Consider the following 22,749-nt stretch of genomic DNA (forward strand, 5'->3'; position numbering starts at 1 on the left):
CCGGCTGCTCCTGCTGCCCCCAGCAGCTCTCTAGGTGGGAACAGCACCCCAGGGAAGTGTCAGGAATTTAACATCTACACCCTGAACCTTCAACATTTTTCCTCATGTGCTCCGATCATCCAACAGACTTTATTCTAGGAAGCCAACACTTTGTGTAAAATATCTGCTTTCCAGAGGCTCCCACTCAGAGGGCAGCAGACATTTGAGGCCCCTTTGTTCAAGCTCCACCCAGTGCTGAAGAGACCCTGCTCCCGTCTGCCTGTGGAATAGTCTCTGTCTGGCTGCCTCTGGATTAAAATGTAGTGTCTGCCTGAACGCTGCCATGCTTCCCACTGTGAATGTCAGGCCTGGTTCTCCTCAGCACCATGCTCCCAGAAATAAGACTCAGACTCAAAATATATTTACAAATACCTTGGCATATAGCTAGACTCTTTTCTGACTGGATATTACTTAAAATATTTCATTTATTTTAACCTGAGCTTAGGGGGCTGGACAGATGGCTCAGTGGTTAAGAGCACTGACTGACTGCTCTTCCAAAGGTCCTGCGTTCAATTCCCAGCAACCACATGGTGGCTCACAACCATCTGTAATGGGATCTGACGCCCTCCTCTGGTGTGACTGAAGATAGCAATAATGCACTCACATACATAATAATATAAATAAATCATCTTTAATCTATGCTTAGGTATAATGTCTCTGTCTTGTTACATCTTCCCCAGGCAAATCTCCTCACACCTGCCTCTATCCCAGAATTCTCTCTGTCTCCTCCTATTTCCTACCTAAGGCTTTTACATTGACAGACGGTGCATACATACAATACACAAGATATTCTCTCCGCATCCCACCATGATAGTAATGGTCTGAATCTCTGAAACTGCAAGCCAGTCCCAAATAAATATTTTCTTTTATAGAGTTACCTTGGTCATGGCATCTCTTTGCAGCAATAGAGCAATGACTAAGACACCAGTAAGAACCTAAAAGACAGTGAAGAAACACAGGCAGGGAGGGGTGGCGACTACTTCAGGTGGGTGCTGTCTTGGGCAGTCCTGAGGAAATAATAACTGAATTAAATGATAATGACTGAAGAAAGTGAGAAGACGTAGCTGGGAGCCATGACAACAGCAGGTATGGAGGCCCTCCAGTGGGTATCCTGGGCACGTTAGGAACAGCACCATGACTAAGAGGAGAAAACACTATCATTCCTGGTCTACTGAGGCATCTTCCTGCTTTCGGCCTGGTTTCAGAGGGTTCCTTCAAACTTAAAGCTAGAGAAGTGGATTTTTAAGTGGTAACACATTCGAACGACAGAATACCACCAAGCAATTAAAAAGGAAGGAAGAAATGCTAAAATGCTAGTTAGGCATGGGATAGGAGCTCATGCCTTTAATCCCAGCACTTGGGAGGCAGAGGCAGATCTATCGCTGTGAACTCTAGGCCAACCAGGGCTGTAATGGAGAGACCTCTCTCAAAAACAAACGATCAAACAAACAAACAAACCCCAACAACAACAAAACCTGCTGATGGAACCCAGTGCTGCTACTGAGCCTGAAGCCTGCACAGCTTATGCATTTGGAGGGAACTCCAGGGAGACTGAACTCACTCATCTTCAGTGGTAGCCCAGTGCTTGCCTACCACAAAGGGGCTGATTGGCTGACTAGGAACGGAAGGAGAAAATCCAGAACTTCTGATGTGGCTATGTGACTGCATACATTTGCCAAAAATTATCTAACTGTATAGTTTAAATGTGCTCGGTTTAAGCAAACTACATTTTGAAAGCCTATTTAATACCTCAGTACAAGTATTTTTAAAATATTTCTAAAAACATTATCCTTTTTTAGATTTATTTTTAGTTATTTTATTTGGGTATGTTTCTGTCTGTCTGTCTGTCTGTGTGTGTGGGTGTGTGCACGTATCTATAGATGCTCACAGAGGCCAGAAGGGGGTATAACACTCCCAGAGTTCCAGGAGGTTGTGAGCTGACCGACCTGGTACTGGGAAACAAACTCCAACCATGTGAAAGAGCAGCAAAGCAGTCTTAGCCATCACGCTGAACCATCTCTCTGGACCCAGCAAAGTTCACTTGGTCAAAAACGCAAATTGGTTAAATTTCTCCCTCCTCAAATCCTTCATTCAGTGTTCTCAAGTGACTATAAAAAAAATCATTACCACAGAGTCAAGTTATGTGTTGCTTTTTGCTCTTTTATAACCCCTGCTCCCCACACACTTCCCTTTGACTGAAATTTCTTACATCCCTGTTTATTTGTTTGTTTGCTTGTTTGTTGAGACTCATGGCCCAGGCTGGCTCAGTGTGTAGCTAGGGATGGCACTAACCTCTGACCCTCCCACTCCACTGGGTCACAGGTGTGCACCCTCACACCTGGCTTTCCACTGGGTTGCAGGTGTGCACCCTCACACCTGGCTTTCCACTGGGTTGCAGGTGTGCACCCTCACACCTGGCTTTCCACTGGGTCACAGGTGTACATCCTCACACCTGGCTTGCCACTGGGTTGAAGGTCTGCACCCTCACACCTGGCTTTCCACTGGGTTGCAGGTGTGCACCCTCACACCTGGCTTTCCATAACGTTTACACATTTGTCTTGCTCAGTGCTCCATTTCTCTTCCTGCCAGCATCAACCTTGGAGCCTCCAATATCCCACTGTGTCCTGGACCAGCAGCTGTCCAGCGAGGCACCAGAACTTACTTCCCTGGTGCTGGCTCGTGGATCCATCTTATGAGAGCACAGTCACCCCTACATTTCCATGAACAAGTGGAGATGTGCATTTCTTTTAGATGTTCCATCTGAAGAGGGATTTATTTAAGACCACCTGACTCCATATCCTCAAGTATGCATCTTCCTCCTGAAGCTTTCCCATGCTTCCCCATGGCATCTTAGAATTCATGGTCTTCCGGCCTCAGCCCTCTAGGTACTGAATCACAGGCATGCACCACCATGTTTGCCTTGACAATATACCAGAAAAAAAAATTTTTTTTTTTGATTTTTCACAACCATTTAAAAACGTACACTCTGTTTTAAGGACCTCCACCCTGAAATGGGATAGGCACAATCCTTCCTGTTCTACGAGCTAAGTGAAGTAAAACCAGATTGCTTGCATATGAGACATATTTAAGATGACTCAGAGGTGACGAGAAGATGACAGACTGGCTAGAGACCTTGGCACCCAATGTACATGCTGATGTCTGTGTGTATTCCAGATTCACAGGCTGCAACCCCAGATTTCCAGCAGACACAGGCAAACCCTCCCCCACCCAAGACTATTTCCTCCAGGCAAAGCACCAACATTGCATGGCAAGAGAGAAAACCTCCAAAGGATAACTCTTCTATTCTGATTGAAGTGACTTCTCTCTGCGCATGCACACGCGCACGCACGCACGCACGCACCAACCAAAGCAGCGAAGATAGCTCAGACTTCCAAGTAAGTTGACTTGATACCCTCCCCCGGTGGTGTCACAGAGGTCTAAGCAGACAGACGTTTCATCCTCCAGGAAGTAAAGAAGCCACACACTCCCCTGCTTAGCCTGGGCATCAGTGGACATCACTTGAGAAGTTTAGGCATCCAGGCTTGTCCAGCAGGAATAAGACTCTCCCTTGCGCTCTTCCTACTGGTGTAGGTCAGAGTCAGCACTTTTGGGGAGGGGGCGTGGCAATGGCAGTGAAGGCAGGAACCCCAGAGCCAGTCTGGCCCAGGGAGCATTTAAGAGCACTGGCTGTTCTTGCAGAGGACTCAGGTTCAGTTCCCGGCACCCACACGGCCTTCCGCAGCTATTCTTAGCTCCAGTTCCGGGGGCTCCGACTCGCCCCTCAGCCTCTGCAGCTGCTAGTGGTGCAGGTGATACACAAACAACCATATGCAAAAACAGAACAAACAAACAAAAATAACAGCAAGACGCCACAGAGGTCACACTATCTGACAAACATTTTACGGCAGACATGAAGGAATGTGTCAGCACAGATTGCAAACATCCTTAGAGTGGATACGAAAGAGGAGCTCTCGTTAGAGGCATAGAAAACAGCAGGGAAGTCTTACAAAGATTGGACATGTCTTTAGACAGACATTTTAAAATGGGGGGGGGGGCATGTAAGAATCCAAATCTCAGCAGATAAACTCAACCACAGGATGGAGGGAAGACAGGAAGAACCTGAACGTAAAAGGTACAATAATGGGAGTTATACAGTCTGAGAGAAGCGGGGAGGCTGGCCGGAAAACTTCAATTCACAAAGGTCTAGAGAGATGGTTCAGTGGTTCAGAGCACAGAGACTGCTTGCCGAGAACCTGGGTTTGGTTCCAGCACCCGCATTGTGGCTTCTAACCCTCTGTAACTCCAGTGACCTTTTCTGACTTCCACAGGCACTAGGAATGCGTGTGGTGCACACACATACATGCAGGCAAAACACCCAGACAGACAAAATCAAATAAGGAAACCTTTCAAAGGACAGGGCCAGGCATGGCGTCCTATGCCTTTAATCCCACACTCAAGAGGCAGAGACAGGTGGAGCTCTGTGAATGTGAGGCCAGCCTGGTCTGTGGAGTGAGTTCCAGGCCAGCCAGGAGTAGTGAGATCCTGTTATAATATGCATGTGTATGTGTGTGTATATAAAATATATATCATATATACATTGTGACATATATGTGTGTGCCTGTCATATACATGTGTGTGTGCATGCATACACATGCGTGTGCACGTGTAATATGATATGGCAGTTGAAGGACGCTGTGGGGGAAAGCCTAAAAGAAGGCAGGACCGGGACAGAAAGGGTAATGAGGAGAAAAAGACAAATGTCACAGTTTCTCTCTAGAGAAATCTGGCAGAATCTAGATTTAACTACATACACATTGCAATGCACGTACAACAACACACATAGTTTTATCAACTTGATGAACTAGAGTCATTTGAGAAAAGAAAATTTTTTTGAGGTAACGTCAATTTATTAGAAAACTGTGTAAGATTTTCAATCTGTTAATATTTTACTTGTAAGCTTTTTACACATTCAATTTTTTTTCAAGAATTAAAAACCACAAAGAGGATAAAAGAATTTTTTTCTAGATCACTTTGCATGAATCATTAAAATTAAATGAAGCCTGTGACTTATACTCAGGAGCCTAAATTGTTTTCTGACAGTAAGAGGCAATTTAACTCTTCTATTATTAAGGTTTGATCAGTTTCCAATTTCTTGATATAGTCACTTAGGTGGCACCAAACCAGTTAGAAGTTTTCACTAACTCAAGTTATTCAAATTACTTTTTTTTAAAGACTTATTTATTTATGTATGAGTACACTGTTGCTGTTTTCAGACACACCAGAAGAGGGCATCAGATCCCATTACAGATGGCTGTGAGTCACCATGTGGTTTCTGGGATTTGAACTCAGGGCCCCTGTACTTTCTGAGTACAGGCAAACATATTTAGACAGAGGGGTACACAATTCTTACTCAGAAATTTACTGAACATTATTTTTGTATCACACACACACACAGATATTTTTCCATGAAGGCACCTTTTCATTTCATGTGATTTGTACTCCATTTTATTTTTGTAATAAAAATACAATTAAATATGAAACTAGGAAAATGTAGCATATAAAACTTAATGCAGAGCAATAAAAGTTACCATCTATCCACAGGAAATTTGCTATATCTCCTCTGCAAACCGTATCTGAATGTAATCTTTACAAGCACACTGAAATACACTTTGCAGTCTTTCAACCGTAGACGTCAGCTGCTTCGTTCTTCAGATCGTCAGCTGCATTAAGTTACCAGCTCCTGCCGATCCACAAGGCAGAGAGAAACTAAGAAATAGCCGTCGTTTCTCAAGGTTTGAGAAATCTGGTCCACCCTTTGTATAGTTCCCTGAGATTTCTACTCCACTAAAGTCAACGCCAGGATTTTCTTTCTGGAATCTTTCCAATGTAAGTTTTCTCTGCAGTTGGTCTTGCACCCAGGGGTCAGCGGCGTATTCAAATTCCAGAAGAAAAGTCCAACAGTTTGCAGTATCTCTCTTGGTTTTTGCCAGGACGATGCGGACCATTTTTCTATCCTCCAACGTCCACGTTCCTTCATCAGCGATTGTAGAATCAAACAATTTTCCCTTGAGGATCTTGCGGCAAACTCTGCAGGCCGCACTGGATGTCCTGCGCGTGAGTGCCGGTGGGGGGGGGGGCACCTGGACGTCAATGAACACCTCCTCTAGGGTACCACTGTTCCCACGGTGTCCAGCAAGGAACCACCCCACTGCGCTCTTCAAACCGGACAGACATTCTGAGGATGCCACCCAGGGACACTGCTCGGGAGAGCATTACACCGGCTGGACTCGACTCAGGGTTTGCCCTCGGCGCCTTGGGGTCACTGCACATGCGCAAGTGTCCAACCTGCATGTCCCACGTGTGCAAAAATTTCCCTTTAGAGCTCATTTAAGACACTCGCGAGACCTGGTGAAAAAAAAAAAACAGAAGCCTAGAGATGTTGACATCCCAAGAACACTGACACTGGAACAAAGGAGACAAGTGCCTGCGATCTTTTAACCTATGTCGAGAAAAGAAACCTTAAGTGAGAAAATGTTAAGTCCAAAGTTGGGCGCCTTTTTCTGTTTGTTTTTTATGTAATGTATGAGTGATCCATTGCATATACATCCACCTGCCTGAAGAGGGCATCAGATCCCCCCTGTAGATGGTAGGGAGCTGGGATTTGAATTCAGTCAGTGCTCTTAACCACTGAGCCATCTCTCCAGCCCCACACCAGGCTTTTATATGGGTGCTAAGGATCGGAACTCTACTCTTTGTGGTTGCATAGCAACCACTTTATCCAGTGAGCTATCTCCTCGTCACAGGTAATTCTAATAACTTATGGATTACTTTTTTTTCTCCTTTCTACATAAAGAAGTATCAGCTGGCAGGATGTCCTAGTGGGTAAATGCACTTCATGCTCAAGACTGACGACCTGAGCTTAATCCCAGAACTCGAGTGGGAAAAGGAAGAACTGCCTTATGCTATGCCTACTTGACACAAGCGAACATCATCTGAGAGCAGGGAACCTCAATTAAGATGCTGTACCCATAAGAGCAAGCTTGTAAGGCATTTGTTTGTTTGTCCTTGTTCTTTGTTTGTTTTGTTTTGAGACAGGCTCTCTCTGTGTAGCCCTGACTCACCTGGAACTTGCTCTGTAGACCAGGCTGGCCTCAAACTCAGAGATCCACCTGCCTCTGCCTCCCAAGTTCTGGGACTAAAGACATGTGCCACTACCGCCCCAGCCAATAAGGCATTTTCTTACTTAGTGATTGATGGAGGGCCCAACCCATTGTGGGCGGTGCCATCCTTGGGTTGGTGATTCTGGGTTTTAGAAAAAAGCATCATTCCCCCATGGCCGATGTATCAGCTGCAGCCTACAGGTTCCTACCCTGTTTGAGTTCCTGTCCTGACTTTCTTCAGTGATGGACTATGATCTAGGAGTGTGAGCCAAATAAACATTTTTCTCCCCAGCTTGCTTTCTGGTCCTGGTGTTTCATCACAGCAATAGAAATTCTAACGAAGACACACCCCATACACACAAAACAAATAATGCAAAAAGAAGAAACATTGCCCACAAACCTTTCCCTGCCAATAACATCCGTCTTTATTTTTCATGTCTTATTCTACAAGCTGAAGCCTCAAGTGTGCACTGAACAGAGATGGTGTCAGCGGACATTGTGCCTGCCTTAAACAAACGAGCACTCTTCAGGGGTTTGGAATGTGGCTCAGTGGCAGAGTATTTTCCTGAAGTTCTCATGCCCTGGGTTCCATTACCAGCACTGTCAAAAGAAGATGCCATTTTAGAAATCGAGGAAGAAAATTCTAGAAATACATCCATGCCATCCAATTTTCCAAAATCACCACATTATTAGCCTCTGTCTTAATCTCCCTGGATTTTTAGGAATGGTCTTTTCACTGATAATAATCTGTACTGTTGCCCCCTTTTCCTGTGATTTATCAGTTTTTCTATTTCGTTTTGAAGCAAGGTCTTGCTCTGGGGCTCAGGATGGATGCAAAGGAGGATTCTTCTATCTCGGCCTTCTAAATGCTGAGAGTACAGCGTGCGCCACCACACTCTGATCAAGAGATTATTATTTGTTTTATTAATTTTTTAAGAATACATTTTTGGAGAAACTGCTTAGTGGTGAGAAGCACTTGCTACTCTTCCAGAGAACCTGGGTTTGGTCCCAGCACCCACATCTTGTGGCTCACAAGCACCTGTAACACCTCCAGGGGATCTGATGCATTTCTACCTCAGCAGTACACGTGTGGTGGACACAGGCAGGCACACACACATACATATAAATAAAATTTTTCAAAAGAAAGTAAAACTTTGGCTCTAACAATGTCTTTGACTATAGCATTAGTAGTGTGTCCGTGTGTGTGTGTGTGTGTGTGTGTGTGTGTGTGTGTGTGTGTGTGTGTTACTGTGGTGGAACCCAGGAAATTTCCAGAACATTCTAAGGCAAAACTCAACCACTGGGAGATGTAAGGTCTTACTAAGTGGTCCAGGCTGGCTTTGAACTCGTTCTGCAGCTGAAGCTGCCCTTGAACTTGTGATTCTCTTGCCATAGCCTCTCAGGTAGCTAGTATTATAGTTGTGCACCCAAGCAAGGTTGATAACACAGTTTTATAGAGTTTTCAAACAAAGCCATTTTCAGCAGCATTGCTTCTCTCTTTGAATTTGTATTTTTATTTGTTAATCTACTCTTCAATCAGCTCATTAATTTTCAAGCTTCCCTTGTTAAAACTGGACCTTTCCCCTCATTATGTGTCAGAAACTTCTCATAAGCTCGAGTCTTTTGTTGTTCTAAGTATCTCAACGTTTCCGTTACAATTTCCTTTTAAGCCCATGGGCTGTTGATCTAGAAATGTTAGATTACCAAATGGGTGGGATTCCACATCCCTCTTCCGATGAATGTTTAATTTCAATTTAAACTTCATAATTTAAAAGCATTAGGAATCCACATCTGACCAAGAGAAATGGTGGAAGGGGAGTTTCTGGACCCATGTGACAGAATGTAACTCCGCCCCACACAATGCTAAAGGTTGCTGTGCAGATGGCAGAGGACAACTTCCACAGGAAAGAAGGTTCTGGAACTCCACCCTCACACTGACCGTTAGCCTGGAGACCTTCCTATCCATAGCACAGGCTGGAAGAGCCGATACCGACAACAGACATCTTGCCGGACAGCAAAAACAGGTTCAGTAACAGGAATTTGTGGATAGTGCCCCAGAGAGGAAGCAGCCACAGAGAGGTCCCAAACATCTAGAAATGACCTCTGCTTGGGTCAAATTCTAAGCAATCCAAGTACAGGGTTTATTCTAGGAGAACTTTGTGAGAACAGATGCTGGGACGGATGAAGGACCTGGGCCGGCATGCAGCGCTGTGTGGAGACTGTGTGTTCTGGGCTAGCTAGAGGAAACAGCACCCTAAGCTCTGCCTGAGACCCCAGAGAGACCAAGCTGTGAGCTCAAACTGACCCTAGGCATCCTAACAGCAAGCGTTCCACCCAAATGGAGGGAAAAGTCCGTTACTCAGATTTTTTTTTCCTTTTCTTTTTCTTCCTTGTCTTTTTTTTTGGGGGGGTGACTAGTGGGCATGGGAAGTGGGAGACAGGGTCTCACTCTGTAGCTCTAGCTGGTCTGGAACTCACTATGGTGGACCAAAACTGGCCTTGAACCTCATAGAGAGCCCCTGCCCCTGCAACTGTCCCTGTCGCTGCCGGTGCCACTGTCCCTGCCCCTGCCCTGCAGCACTGAGATCCAAGGTGTGTGCCCCCATTCCTGAGTTTGCTTTTCAGTAGTGAGGATTAAACCCAGGGTGTATACAGCCGGGCAATCGTACTGCTCACCAGCATCCCTGACTCTTCTTTCACTTCCTATGTTGAAAGCGAGCACAGTGAGATGCACAAGCTGGTCTTGAACTCATTCTGTAGTCCAGGCATTCTTTTAAAGCAAACCTTGTTTGTTTGGTGTGTGTGTGTGTGTGTGTGTGTGTGTGTGTGTGTGTGTGTCCATGCATGGCCCACCACTTGCATGTGGGGGGTAGAGAATAACTTCTGGGAGTCAGTTCTTTCTATATATGTGTGTAGTGTGTATGTATTATATATACATAATTATATAAAGTCTTCATATCTCATCTATGGTATCTAACATATGAAATATTTGTGAACATTTTGAAATTTTTGCCTATAATGTCAGGGTAAATGTCAATAAAGTCAGATTCACAGATTACCAGATGCTTGTATTAACAAGAAATTGTTTCATAATAATTACCGTCACTATGTTAAGAGGAAGCAAATAGACAATAGGGAACGATGAACTAGGAATGAACACCAGCTTAGCATGCATGATCCTGCGTGCAGGTCATGTTATAGCATTTGAAAAGCGGTGAGGGGGTGCTAGAGAGATGGCTCAGTGGTTAAGAGCACTGACTGTTCTCCCAGAGGTCCTGAGTTCAATTCCAGCAACCACATGGTGGCTCACAGCCATCTATAATGGGATCTGATGCCCTCTTCTGGTATGCAGGTGTACATGCAGACAGAGCACTCTAATTAATTAATTAACTTTTTTTAAAAGTGGGGAGGGGTGCATGGAGATGTGGTTCAGCAATTAGGAGTCCCCTAATTCTGACCCTGGCATCCATGTTAGGCAGCTCACAACCACCCACCCATACCTTCAGCTCCAAGAAAACATGCACCATCCAAGTGCATCTGTACACACACATGTACATATATCCCACCACCACACACAAGCATACTACAGACCTAAAAATAATCAAATAATACTTTATTAAACAACAAAGGATGGGATATTTTAGAAAGAATGGGGAGGGACAAGGAAATCGAATTTGGAAAGCACACTATCTTAAAAGGCAAAACGTCCATGCACGTGCCAAAGAGCCGACGACACAAAGCGACAGAGATGTAGTCAACCTGCGGCCCCCAGACCAACATCCCAGGACACCTGTGAGGCCCAGCATATGTGGATGTCGATGTCATTTAGAAATGTGGAAAGGTTTCATACCCTGAAAAGGTCATTCTGGAAGAGTGGGAAAGCCTGGGACTGCATGTGCACTGAACTGGCTACCAGTTAGTGTGGGTGTTGCCCAAAGAGCAGATTCTGAACAGGCAGGGTCTGTTCAGCCAGCATTGGGGTTTTGCAAGGCAAGATCCAGTGAGCACAGTGTCAGCAGAACGTGTTTGGGGCTTTGAAGACGCAACTCTGAAGGGGACAAGGGGCTGAAGTAGAGCTTTCTGGATATGTCAGGAGATGCAGACTCGCTCAGTGTTTTCCCTGCCAAGAATCAGAATCACCTTTATTTAGAAACACAATGTTTTCTATGCCTGGACAGGCTGCTGATGTCATGTAGTTAAAGGTTATGAAGGTTCCTAAATTTATATAGCCTGGACTCGCTGGATGAGCAAAAGCAAAACCTCCCACTGGGGAAGTATCCAGAGCATAGGCTGTAAGATTTACCAAAAGCTTCTGGGGTGGATGGGCCATCTAGGTGTGCTCCAGAAGCTTCTGTCCGCATTCACAATTTCTGCTCTTACAAAGCTTGCCATTTGATTGGACCAAAAGTGCCACCTTCTTCACAGAGCCCTGGTCTGATATTGCAAAGCTGGAAAGGAAGGCAAGAAAAGCACCTATAAGCCAACGACAGCCAGACCTGAGTTGGTTCTGGTAGCTCAGGCCTGTGATTTTCACTACTGAGATGCCTGGAGTTCAAGGCCTGGAGTAAGCTAGTCTAGGTAACTTAGTAAGAGCCTGTCTCAGAGCATACAAAAAGGGTGGGGCTATGACTTGGACATATAGAGCTCACTAAAACACCTGCTAAAACAAGACCCTGGGTTCCATCTCCAGTACCGAGGAAAGAAAATGCAAGCCAGAGCTGCTGAGTGGCACCAGAGCTACAGAGCAGGCTCCTGTCCCTCTTCTGGGGCCATTGTAGAGAGCTCAGCGGCTCCAGGCAGATCAGACTCAGGAGTGGGCTGTGCCTCGGGAACTAGAAGAAGTAAATATTTTGTCACCATAAATAGCATATTTGCGACTTTGTGTTTCTTTAATACACACCACCCTCAAAACTCAACTTTTATTGCCTGGAAATAAAAATGAGGCTAGGTGTAGTGGCGTGTGTCTGAAATTCCAACAGTGAGGAAGACGGAAACAGGAGGATCCCAAGTTCAAGGTCAGTTTGGACTACATAGAGAGACCCTGTCCCAAAGAGGGAACATGGAGAATATAATGTCATGTGCTCAGGGGCAGCTAAGTCTGAGAGTGGTCTGTCTCAGGTTAGAAAACAACACAAGGACAGACACCACTGGCCACAGGACTCTGACACCAGGACCCGACGGAGCTGGCCACCTTGGCTGCCGAGCAGAGGGTTAAAGGTGGAATGAAGCGTCTGAGATGTCACTTTGCCAAGTGTTTCACCTACAACATCCACATACCGGCAGAGTGGACGGAGAGGAGCAGCTTCCCACAGCAGACAAGAAAGCGCTCACTGCCGCGTCGGCTGTTTCAGACTCTGCGGACACGGAGCTGTTTAGTCCTTTAGAAGGGGGAGAGAGAGAGCGAACCGCATTGCTCCCCGTGAGCTCTCAAAGCTTCGGACCCTAGCCAGCTAACCCCAACTCGGCTGAACACATCTAGTGAAAATCTGCTCTGCCCATTGCTGAGAACGCAGGCGGGAGGGAAGAGGCTGCCTTCAGGGAGCCCGAGCAGCTGAATGGGAGGCTCGGGAGGACGAGGAGCAACGTCACAGAGTGAGAAACTCCACAGCGAGCTCGCAGGGCCAGTGCTGCATCTAGGTTTGGAGGCAATGAGGTAGAAGGTCCCCAGGAGGAAGTGACTTGCATAGCTCTGCTGACCCACTGCTCTTGGCTAGCCTGGCCTCCACTGTGGCCACTTGACACATACACCCCCACTCTCTCTCCTCATGTTACCCTCCACGAGGGAGCCATCACCCCCGTCCCAGCCTACCGCGATGCCTTCTCTGCTCTGAGACACCATCTCTGCCACCTGATGTCCCTTTGAGCTACACTCGTTATCATGGAAAGCACACACACACACACACACACACACACACACACACACACACACACACACACACACCTGCCTGAAGATTGGTTCAACTTGCAGATCACAGGTTCTGGTACCGCCATGATGGCTTTCTGTGGGCTATGGAGGATGGCTTTGCCCAAGCCTTGGCTTTACCTACACACCCACCATGTCTCCTGCTTCCTTCCTGCAGCAGCACGTTATGCTGCAAAACAACCAACCACGATGAAGACTCGTCTTTCCCTGGAAAGTCCTTTTCTGGAACATTCCTATTTATGCCACCATTTTAAAAAGTACATCGCACCAGCCTGAAGTCAGCATGTTGTTGAGAACAAAAACGCATTATGTGTAACTCGTGCCTCCTAGGCTTTGTGCTTTTATTGCATTTAAATTAAAAAAATTAATTTGCTTTACTTTTAAATATTTAATGTCTATTACACTTAAATCTATGAGCTGCAGGGCAACAAGCAACTGCAGGAGCAACTGCATTTTCCACTTGAGAAGAGCTCACATGTTCCTAGGTACCCTGTGATCTTTGTCGCACTCAGGATAAAAATAAGGGTTAAAGGTTAGGTGACCTCCCTCAGATACACAGCCAGGCTACAGCTGGGATTTGTACGTTAGGGTTTTTTAGTCTGTTCCTTCTATTTTACCATAGCGTGTGGCTGGAATGATGAACAAGTCTACCATCCCACAAGCCCGTGGCAGGATTGAAAATCCGGGGCCAGCCTGGGCTACACAGTGAGATGCTGCTCAAATAACAAGCAAAGGAACTTATTTAAATTTTAAAAAGATTTATTTACTTATTTCTATGTATGTGAGTACATCGTCACTGTCCTTTGACACGCCAGAAGAGGGCATCATATTCCATTACAGAGGGTTGTGAGCCACCATGTGGTTGCTGGGAATTGAACTCAGGACCTCTGGAAGAGCAGTCAGCGCTCTTAACCACTGAGCCATCTCTCCAGTCCCTAAAAAATACATCTTAAAAAAAAAGAGAGAAAACAATAATAACTTTAGTTTTGTCTCATATTTCATCGGTATTAAGATAAAATAAAAGAGAATTTAATATTTTTGTATCTTCTATATCTGGGCTCTGGAAACCCAGTCTTGAGTCAATATGTGTTTTGCAAATGGAGTTTTTTGGGACATAGCCATCCACAATCATTGTTTTCCAGGAGCCTTTCTCTTTAGCCTGTATTCTGTACCACCCACAACAGAAGCAGGTGGCGTCAAAAAGCATAAAATGAAAATAGTCACTACCTGGTCTTTACAGAGAGATTGTCAGCACTTACTCTATAGTAACAGTTCTCTTTTTCAAATTTATTCATTTACTTTTAAAAATTAAAACATAATTGTATCATTTATCCTCCTCCTTCCTCCCTCAACCCCTTCTTATATATTCCACCCTGCTGGGTTCTACACAACTTGGTCCTGGGGCAGCACAGGATCAAAGGAACAACAGACAGACAGACAGACAGACAGACACACACACACACACACACACACACACACACACACACGGAAGCAGGGATTGGGCGGGCTGTGCTCACTCTGATGAAGGGAACCTACTATACAACCTGGAAACTCAGGGGAGTTGTTGTATACAGCAATGAAGGAGATGTTAGCTGCTCTCTGTAAGGAACAGTCCTACGGTTACAGGAGCCCTGGAGAGGGAGCTCCAGTTGCTAACTCCACATACACTGTCACTTTCTCACACAGAGGAAGGCTTTGCCATTTCCCTGAGCCTGACCTCTGGGGAAGTCTTTGTCATTCCCATGGGTCTGAGGTGTTAGGGTCTTGACATGGTTGTGCCCTTGTCAACAGCATACATTCACTTAGGACTCCATTCATCCCCTATGCCCCTCCGTAATTTGGTCTTTCTTTCTCTCTGTCTCTGTCTGTCTGTCTCTCTCTCTCTATCTATCTCTGTCTGTCTCTCTCTCTCTTTATCTATCTATCTCTGTCTGTCTGTCTGTCTCTATCTCTCTCTCTCTCTGTCTGTCTCTGTCTATTCATATTCATATCTATATGGGTATAGATGTAGAAAGAAATAGATATAAATATAGAGGTGTGTGTGTGAGTTCAGGGCTGATCAGTGGTATTGGGGAGTACTTGATGTGCTTTTGCAGGAAGAAGACTATTTCTCCTGCCCTCGGCATTCCTTACATTCCTTACAGAACTAGGGTTGAAGATGTATGAGGTTTGCCTCCCCAGTTTCTCATGCCTATTACTGTCACCCTTGTTCAGGCAGCTATGTTGAAATGACTCACGGCAAATTCTTTGTTCCTCTGCTTTTACAATCTTCCCCCCTCTTCTGCCATGACCCCCGATCGAGTGCAGGAGCTTTGCTTAGACGTATCAGTTGGAGCTAGGCACCACGTGGTCACTTTTCCCCTGCATTTATCAGTTGTAATTTTTTTTCAATGACCTCTGACTGCTGCAAAGAGACATTTCTGTGATGAGGGATGAAAGCTATACTTATCTGTGGGTGTAAGAATAAATATTTAGGATGTAGCTAAGAATCGTGCTGACTTACTAAAGTGGCCATTATAAGTTCTCCTCCAAGATCCACAACTTCACTAGCCCTGGCGTGTTGGTTAGGTTTCCAGCACCAGGCATGATTTTCCTCTTGTTGACTGAGCTCTAAGTCTAATTAGACAGCCGTTGGTCACTGCTAAGATATGTGTGCCACTATTTCACTCGTAGGGATATTATGCCATCTTGTCAGAGTTCATAGGTGCCATAGCTAGATAGGACTGTTGATTGCATAGTACTTTCTATAACCATGATATTATGTAAACAAACAATAATGTGATTCCTTATAACTTTAGACAAAACAATTTTTTCCTTTTTTTTTTTTTTTAGTTATATGGGTGTTCTGGCTGCATGTTGTCTATGTGTCACACATATGCACTGCCCAAAACGACCAGAAGAGGGCATCAGCTCCCCTATGACTGGAGTTACAGTGCAGGCTGCTATGTGGGTGCTGGGAATCCAACTGTGGTACTCTGCAAGAGCAGCCAGTGCTTTTAACTGCCGAGTCATCTCGCCAGTGCCTAATGATGACCCTTAATTCTGACTAATGACAAGATTCAGATGGAAAAATCGCTATTTTTCTCCTTTATAAACAGTCAATGAAATGCCTAGCCTATGCCAGATAAACAGAATCAGAACTGGAGATGGGAATAGAGCATAATTCTTCGAAGACTTCTCCACCTGTACATGGTAAGTGCTTTGGTTTGCACATCAGTGAGGAAGTCAGGGCAGGGATCTGGAAGCAGAAACTGAAGTACACAGAAGGGTGCCTGCTCCTCGTGTCTTACTCAGCAAGCTGGGCCTTCCCTTATCAGCCTTAAGACAGTGCCCTACAGGCTTGCATATGGCCAATCTGACGGAGGTATTTTCTCAGTAAGTTTCTTTATCCCGCTGATTCCTGCTTGTATCAAGCTGACAAAAACTTCCCAGGATGTACCCTAACTGACATTGTTCTCTGAGACTCCTCAATAGTCCTCTATTTTGTGTAATTTTTTAATTGCTTATAGATTTGACAGGAGGCTGGGTATATTAAGCTAAAATTGCCTGGTGTCCCATAGGATTTATTTATATCTCATTTTAAGTAATAAAATAACCTATTAGGGGTTTTTTAAATTACAGACATTAAATGTTTATTGGAGAAATATTAAAAGATGCAGATAAACAAAATAAAAGTATTATCCGCCATCCTCCCAACAAAGTCTGAGCACAGCCCATCAGCTGACGGGTGAGCTCATTCTGAGCCTCACTTAGCAATGGCTGCTCATCGGCACACCAGCAGTGTCGCTGTGCCAGACGGGAAGGAGGTCACAACGGTCACTGCATGTATTATAATCTCGCATCCGGTCAGCAGCCACCCACAGCTGGACAGCAGTGGGCATGGTGACCACAGATCACACTTGAGCAGCGTGCACTGTGTGGGTCCCACACCCAGCTACAAACCCTAAGACACACATGTGTCTGGACTTGTACGTAAGTAAGTTCACCAAAACTGTCAGGGGCAAGAAAACCTGAGAAGGGATTAGATCTAACCAAGTAAAATTAATACGTTTGCAGACAAGACAAAAAATACCGGTCCAGTATTTGTAAGCCCAGGAATGTGAATGGTGGTGAACACACTGTGAATGGTGGTGAACACACTGTGAATGGTGGTGAACACACTGTGAATGGTGGTGAACACACTGTGAATGGTGGGGAACACACTGTGAATGATGGTGAACACACCTTGAATGGTGGTGAACACACTGTGAATGGTGGTGAGCACACTGAATGGTGGTGAATACACTGTGAATGGTGTGAACACACTGAATGGTGGTGAACACACTGTGAATGGTGGGGAACACACTGTGAATGGTGGTGAACACACTGTGAATGGTGTGAACACACTGAATGGTGGTGAACACACTGTGAATGGTGGGGAACACACTGTGAATGGTGTGAACACACTGTGAATGGTGGGGAACACACTGAATGGTGGTGAACACACTGTGAATGGTGGGGAACACACTGTGAATGGTGTGAACACACTGTGAATGGTGGGGAACACACTGTGAATGGTGGTGAACACACTGTGAATGGTGGTGAACACACTGTGAATGGTGTGAACACACTGTGAATGGTGGGGAACACACTGTGAATGGTGTGAACACACTGTGAAAGATTCATCCAGCAGCAGCAGTACTGACTGGGGCTGCACGTGCACTTTTGTGAAGTGATTGTTCAAATGAGGCAGACTGGAGGACAGACAGAAGCCACCTGGGGCACTGAGCCTGTCACTCCCATTCCCAATGCTGACCCTCTAGGATTACCAGCTCATACCTCTGGCGCTCAAGCCGGGGCCTGGGACTAGGATGCTGCAGGTCCCACCTTACTAGCACCCTCCTGTGTCCCTCAGCTCTGCCCCTCCTTTGTCCCGCTGTCCTCGGCCCAGATATCACTCCATCCCTTTCTCTTGTGGCAACTTCTCGCTGTCTCCCACTTTCCTCAGACAAAACCACATGCTTGCCACACCCTCTTCCTGCCCGTCTGATAACCCTCAGGTCTTCTCTGCCTGTGCAGCGCTCCTCTCCAGACAAGTCCAACACGGAGCCCCTCTCTTCGCTCTCAGTGTCAGCGCAGCCTGGGCCACCTTCCCTGCCGTCCCTCCTCACGCTCCTAGAACACCACAGTCCTCAGGTGAGGCCTGTTCACTCACTGTCTCTGGTCTCATACAACAAACTTTCATTTAAAAGCTTTAGGTTTGGTTCAAAAAGCACGGAATATTCTTTTCTCAGTCCAGATGGCTAGATAGACAGACTGAACAGATGATTTTCAAAACGCCATTGATCAATGTTAAAATTCCGAACTTTGAAATCTCAGTATAACTATGGCATGGAGGAAGCATCATGAAACATTTCCTGTCTTATATATATCTTAATTATTTTTTTATACCTCAATAAACTTGCACTTATGCACCTTAAAACACCTTCTTAGACCCTACAATCTTAAACATCATCTCAGACTCTCCAACATTTACAACTTGCGTTTGCCAAGTTTAAACATCTTTCATCTGAGGTATTTTTTTATTTCTAAATTGTTTTTTCTTTTACATTCTCTAACCTTTATCACTTGCATCTATCAATCTTAAACATTTTCCTAGATCCAAAAACATTTTCCTCAAACCTTAAATTTCACATTTTATATTTTATCCATTATGAGTCAGAGGTAGGTCACTGATTATTGAAAGCAGTCATTTGATATGAAACCTGTGAGAGAGACAAAACCCGTTTGCCCTTTTTAATAGGAGACCTAGTAGCTTTAACTAACTAATGAACTGACTAATGAACTAACACAGTGGTGGATTACCTGTTGGCTTTTAGCTGTCAAGCTATAATTAGCTTAGCCACCAATATGATCAGAGACCTGAGCAGGGTAAGTTGTAATCTAAATGGCCCATGTATCAATTAAAAGGACAGAGACTAGTCCGTATTTTGTCACCTAGACAGTTATCCCAGGCTCTCTGTCTCTGTAGCACCAAGGGCAGAGTCAGTGCTTGGCCACCAGGCCCAGAAGATGTAAAGGCTTTTTCCCTCGGAGGAGGAACATGGGGGAGACTGGAGAGACTGTCCCCACCTTGTCTTAAGCAATGTGGCAGTCAGTTCTCCAGGTGTCCTGTTTGTCCACCGTTCAGGCAGGGCCCTGGCAGTGGGCGAGGCTTTGAGCAGTTTTGCCTAGTGGTTATCGTGCCACAATCGAGGTAGGGCCCTTAGTCAGTGTGTCTATCTCTTCTTGGAGACCTTGGGGGATTCATTGTGAAGATTTGGAAGTCTATGTCTGTCACAGTAAGTTAAACACATTAAACCTCTGACTGGTTTGAAAGCTAGTTCCTACCTAGCATATCTGAGTTCATCTTTGTCTGTTCTTAGGGTAGGTTTTTGCTCTAAATTGTACCTTACAGACATAAAAGAGGAAGCTAAACAAAGCTTTAACCTTGTAATTGCCTGCATCATTTTTTATCAGGACTTGAAAATATTTCTGAACATATTAAAGAATTTGATTATTTTTAAGGTAAGTGACTATCCGATCCTGTTGGGTTAGAGCCTTAAACATGACAGTTTGAATTGAAGCTCTTCTAGAATCAAAATAAAACATTTTTAACCCGTAAACATATTCCATAAAGAGAGTAGGAACTTTCCTGACCTTTATGTGGTATATCATTATAGAACATAATAGTTTACTCTATGATTAGGTTCAATCTGAAGCCAGTGTCAGAATAGAAAAAGGCTAAGAAGTTGGGGAAAATGGCCAGGACATTGACTAAGAGGGCTCTGACCTGCTCAGCTTGTTGGGCTGAAAGGAGGGGCTGCTGGAGCCCTGTCAGAACTCAGGTAAGCTGAATGAAAGTGGGATGGATTTCAAGAGCCAGTGACATTTTTTAAAAGGTTTTGTTTCTTTATTATGTATACAGTGTTCTGCCTGCAGGCCAGAAGAAGGCACCAGATCCCATTACAGATGGTTGTGAGCCACCATGTGGTTACTGGGAATTGAACTCAGGACCTCTGGAAGAGCAGATAGTGCTCTTAACTTCCAACCCATCTCTTTAGCCCAAAACAGTAATTTTTTTAATCTTTTTAATATTGTAAACCTCTAAAAGCTGTTTTTAAATGAAAAATTCCTTCATTTTTATTCCTGATGTCATTACCGTAATTTACAGAGCGATGTATTTGACATAATGGAAACAAAAAAACAAAGCCACAACAGACTAAAACACCAGGAATGTGTAACTAGTTGACTTCAGCCAATAGCTGTATTTTTTAAATGAAAACCTTCTGCTATTATATTCATTATTTACATCACCAGTTTGCCTGAACTTTTTTCAAATCATAATTGTCCCCTTCAAGGATCCATGATTTGATAGCTGTTGTTTATTATAATTCCTAAAGTCATTACATTTTCATTATCACTATAGTTATTATCATTAAATTTTCTCCTTTATTGTAACCATCATATATCAATAAAGACATTATAATAAAATGTTTATTATAAAGTATCCCTTAGCTTTATATATCTAAATAACTTTTAAAAGTTGTTTTTGCAGTATAAAAGTAAAGTATCTTTTTAAAGAGTGAAGTCATAGAACACAGCCATAATTTTTGGAATACAAAACCAATTTTTTGACAGTCTAAACAATCCAGTGTTTCTAAAATCAATATCAAGCACATTATTTGTTGTTATAAAGTTTGGCTGCCAGAACACAGTAAACTTATACCTTTAAGACCAATCAGAAACAAAGATGTAGTGGCCACATGTGCTTATACATTTGGAAGGGACAGATAAAATTTTCCTTACTTTTTCTTGCTATAATATCAGGAGAGGAGCACCTCGCTGCCACCTGCTGAATGCAGTTCTGACGGGCAGAGATTCTGTAGAACTCGTCACCAGCTTCCTTTCCAGAGAAGCTGAGAAGTTGCTCAAGGCCCTTTAAGAGAGGCTTGTGCAGGTCAAGCAGCCCCTCAGCAGGGCGTCTCCAGCAGTGCTAGATTCCAGATGCAGGTGCAAGGCTCCAAGATAACACCGGTTTATCCTTTTTTTGGATGTCCAGACTCAGCTGGTCCCCTCCCCCCCACCTTAAAAAATTTTGAAATTGGTTAAAGCTAAGTCGAGGGGTAAACATCCAGCAAAATTTTGACCATTTTTCCTCTGAATATGAAACAGAGCAACAATCAAGACGAAACCACAGACATAAACATACAGATCACGTCAGACCAGCCTCCAAGGACAACCAATGGGACCGTATGTCCCGCTAAAGGGACCCACAAGTCCCTTAGTCAAGAGTTAAACAAGAGGAGTGAGGCACAAAACAAAACAAACAAAAAACAAACAGAAACCGAAATTGGAAGACAGTAAACAAAGCCAAGTTTCAAAGATAACACTGTGTATTTGGGCTCATGGAGAAAAGTCTTGACCAAGTCCAAGTTCTAAGGGATAGATTGTAATGGGATGGATTGTAATCCAAGCCCCTAGGCAAGAGGAGATTTGAAGCATCTTCTGTCCTCCTGCCCCCAGAACATTACTGTATCCAACTGTCTTCACTTGAGTCACCAAAAGGTACCAGAAACAAAAGCAAACCAAAAAAAAAAAAAAAAAAAAAAAAAAACAAGGAAGAAGAACTTCATAGGTAAATAATAATGATAATAATAATAATAATTTTTAAAAAGCAAACCTTAGTTTCTCACGGAAGGCCTTAGTTTCTCACGGAAGGCCTAAGTGGCTTGGTGGTGTTCACTATCAGTAACTGAAGAGTGCTCTAGGGTAGGGAGCTTCCCGGCCAATGCACCAAATATTGGGGTTCAAGAGATACCCCACAAACCATACAAACACCCATCTCAGTTAGACAGGGATGGCGTCTCTTGGACCCCACAAAGCAGGCACACACACACACATATAAATGCATGCATGTACACGAATGTACACTCAAAATAAATAAAATGGGAGGAAAGAGATAGTAAAGCACACGGTCAGTCTTTCTTCTCCTTCTTCTCCTTCTCCAGATTTATTTATTTCATGTATGTGTGTACACTGTCGCTGTCTTCAGACACACCAGAAGAGGGCATCAGATCCCCTTATAGATGGTTGTGAGCCACCATGTGGTTGCTGGGAATTGAACTCAGGACCTCTGGAAGAGCAGTCAGTGCACGGAGACATCTCTCCAGCCTCACACCTTCCTTCTATAAGTTGTGGTCATGGTGTTTTAACCAGAAACAGAAAAGTAACCAAGACAGTGCATGTGTGCAGTACCCTCAAATGCCAGAAGAGGGCATCGGCTCCCCTGGAACTGGAGTTACAGGGTGCCTGACCTTGGAGCTGAGAACTGAGTTCTCTATGAAAGCTATGCATATGCTTAATCCCTGAGCCATCTCCCCAGCCTCCAAACTGTACATTTTTAAAGGTAAATTTTATGGAATACAAATTATGCCATGACTTGAAGAAGAAGAAGAAGAAGAAGAAGAAGAAGAAGAAGAAGAAGAAGAAGAAGAAGAAGAAGAAGAAGAAGAAGAAGAAGAAGAAGAAGAAGAAGAAAGGAAGGAAGGAAGGAAGGACTTACTGCTAACAAATCATACAGAAATTTATTTAAAAGCAATTATTTTG

At 44.3% G+C, this 22,749-nt stretch overlaps 1 pseudogene across 1 annotated transcript; it reads right to left on the reverse strand.

Annotated features, from left to right (window-relative positions):
- Positions 1-5,747: 5,747 nt before the first annotated feature.
- LOC308419990 (nudC domain-containing protein 2-like) lies at positions 5,748-6,273 on the reverse strand (annotated as a pseudogene). Its single transcript has one exon. The product of its transcript is annotated as a nudC domain-containing protein 2-like (transcript).
- Between the last annotated feature and the right edge of the window lie 16,476 nt (positions 6,274-22,749).

Source organism: Micromys minutus, assembly GCF_963924665.1.
Source record: "Micromys minutus genome assembly, chromosome: 4".
Lineage (NCBI taxonomy): Eukaryota > Metazoa > Chordata > Mammalia > Rodentia > Muridae > Micromys > Micromys minutus.